Below are 3,309 nucleotides of genomic sequence, written 5' to 3'. Positions count from 1 at the left end.
AATGGCGGCCTCCTTGTCTCCAGCCCGGAGGAGCTGAGAGCCCGGGGCCCCACTCCTCAGTGCGCCCTCAGAGAACAGCGCCCAGTAACTCCCGTCTGCCTGACCTCCTGCCGCGCTCGGAGCTCACCTAGCCTGCGGCTGATTCAAGGTAACCCCAAGCTGTAAGCTTACTGTTGGCTCTGTCTCTGTAGCCGGCTTTCCCGTTCTAATTCCCGCAAGCTCTGTGACACTCAGACACCCCCGATCCTTCTGTGACCCTGCGGGACCTGAGGCCACGCTGCTCCCGCGTGGGCTTCGCCCCGGTTTAGCCTCTGGAGCGATGTCCCTCAGCGGAACAGACTTTTAAAAATCCTGATTTTGTGCTCCGTTGCTCCGACGCTTGCCGGGAGCCGGCCCTTCCCCCCGGGGACTATCTTCCTGCCACTTTGGATTCACTTCTCCACCAGTCCTACCTTTCAGAAAGTGGTTGTTTTTCTGTTTCTAGAATTGCTGTTCTTCTCTTCGATCTGCCGATGGATTTGCAGGTGTTTGCAATCTTTAGATAAGCTATCTAGCTGATCTCCTGCTAGCTGAAGTAGTCTCAGCCTGCTTCTTCTCCGCCATCTTGACTCCTTCCTCAAAAGTTTAAAATTTTTTAATGAGACTTTAAAGTAACTAGAAGAAAGCAAGTGAAAACTCAGAAGACACAAACGCAAAATTTATTCCACTTGATAGAATAATACACTCTATCACTTTTTGAGGCATAGATGCCCTAAATGAAGTGAAATGACAAAGGAGTAAAAATGCATGTGTGGTGGATACACGTGACCAAGTGACAATCTAATAGGAAAGTATGCTATCTTTGTTTTAATTTTCAGTTCTGTAATTATAAAGGAACTTGAGCTTCTTGCCATGTGTTTATTGACCATTTATATTTCTGAGCTGTTTTTAGAGATAGGGAAGGGAAAGGAACTGAGCAAGGATGTGGTCTCAGCTGGAGTCTGGCTTCAGCCTGGTCCCACCGGGTTGCTCTGGAGCATGAGTCATACCACAGTTAGCTCAGCTTGAGTCAAGGGGGGGGGCTTGTTCTTTTGTACTCCTATGCCAGTCAGTCACCTGCTAGGGGCTGAAGATGCAGAGTGGGTGAGCTATCTGTTGAGATGGCTCCCATTCACTGAGCGCGGTTTTTGAAAAGGGGTACAATTGTTCTCTCGTTGCTGCTAAACCATCGTGCAGGGGGGAGAAGGATGTACGCCCTACGAGTGGGGATCTGGGAACAGCAGCAACATCATCTCCTGCCATCACCCAAATAACCTCACCGGGTTGCCCTGAGCTCCAACCACTCAAGAATGCTTGATCGTTTTTTTTGTTTTGTTTTAATAAAATATTTTATTTATTCATTTGACAGAGAGATCACAAGCAGGCAGACAGGCAGGCAGAGAGAGGGGGAAGCAGGCTCCCCACTGAGCAGAGAGCCCAATGCAGGGCTTGATCCCAGAACCCTAAGATCATGACCTGAGCCGAAGGCAGAGGCTTAACCTACTGAGCCACCCAGGTGCCCCCACTTGATGTTTTTTAAATATGCCTGGCACATCCATTATTCCATGCCTTTCCTGGAATAACTTTTCTTTTCTTTTTTATTTCTTTTTTTTTTTAAAGATTTTATTTATTTATTTGACAGAGAGAAAGATCACAAGTAGGGAGAGAGGCATGCAGAGAAAGAGGGGGAAGCAGGCTTCCTGCTGAGCAGAGAGCCTGATGCGAGGCTCAATCCCAGGATCCTGAGATCATGACCTGAGCCAAAGGCAGCGGCTTAACCCACTGAACCACCCAGGTGGCCCTGGAATAACTTTTCTACCCTGTCCAACTGTCCAAGTCCTACTCAACCTTTGCTACAGCCCAACCTTTTTACATCTGTGAGAGTTCTGTCTCCTCAATTCAGAATGTATTAGCCCTTTGTTTCCCATTGGAATTTCTTCATACCTCTCTTGTGGCATTTATTTTGTGTGCTTTTTAATACCATTAAATGTTCACATTTTCTTTCTCCCAAATCAAGATGAAAGTCATTCATTTCATTCTACAGTTTGTAACAAATGACTAGAAGCTTTGTCTTCCTCAAAAGTTTATAAATGCCTTTGGTGTGAAAACAGAATCTTAGTCATCATCTTTCATTCCCTTAGTACCTAGCATGAAACCCAATCAATGTTTGCTGAATTGAGTTGAATCAAGTATAATACCAAAAAAAATAAAAAGCAATTGTTTTTCTATCTGGTCCATCTGGCATGGAAATTTAAAAAAAAAAAGAAATTTAAAAAAAAACACCTTATTTCTCATTTGCTGGCTTTCTTTTTAGTCTATTCCTCTCTGTCTTTTGTGATTCTAGTAACTCTCCAGTATAAACATTTTATTCACTCTGTCCATATTTTTTTCATGTATTAGCAAATAGCATAATTCAATTAACTACCATCTATTATAATTCAATCTTTTACAACTTTAAGTGGTGATGATTAAGAAAACAAAAGCTCTGTGTTCTGTTTTTAAAGTTTCCCCATCAGTCTTCTTTATTATGTTGAGGTCATTTTACCTCTCAGAAAATATGTGACCCACAAATTTTTTGAAAACCATTATCTTTTCAAGGACCTCTCTCTCTCTTTTTTTTTTTTTTAAGGACCTCTTATATTAGGCATTTGACATTCCCTTTTGATACAGATACAAGAATTGAACACTGTGTAAAAAGTGGACTCATTTATAAGAGAAAAAATCAATGCCATTATTTCCAACATGCTCATTTCTTAGACATGAGGATATGGAGATGCAGAGGTTATGATCAAGTTTCATACTTGCTTAAAATCCTTTAATGGTTCTCCAAGGTTCATAGGACAAAGTGTAAACCTCTCAATGTGGTTTGTGAGGGCGTCTACACCTTGTTCTCTGCTTTATCATACAATATTACCGCAGCTATAAAAAGATACTTATATTCTGCCAAACTCACTCTGTGCTCTGACACCTCCCCTGAATCTTTAAAATACTCTGTTTCCGGTATGTTGGAAAACATGCCAGCACTCTCATACCTACCTCATTGTACAGTTAGCTCCTACTAATCCTTCAGGTCTTACATGAGATATAACTTCCTGTGCTCAAACTTCCCAGACACCCCCAATGTTTTAGGTGTCCCTGCCTCAGGCATCTAAAGTACTCTACTTGAACTTAGCATGCTAAATTGTCACACCTATTTCCTTTCCTGGAATTTCAAATCATACCTCCCTCACCCAGCATTACCTATCCCCTTTACTCCAAATCTATTGTTTGCTTTTTATAACATTTGTCACT

The sequence above is a fragment of the Mustela putorius genome, unplaced genomic scaffold (genome assembly GCF_011764305.1).
Source record: "Mustela putorius furo isolate JIRA1106 unplaced genomic scaffold, ASM1176430v1.1 tig00003834_pilon_pilon_pilon, whole genome shotgun sequence".
In the NCBI taxonomy this organism is placed as follows: Eukaryota; Metazoa; Chordata; class Mammalia; order Carnivora; family Mustelidae; genus Mustela; species Mustela putorius.
Note: the sequence above shows the minus strand (reverse complement) of the source record.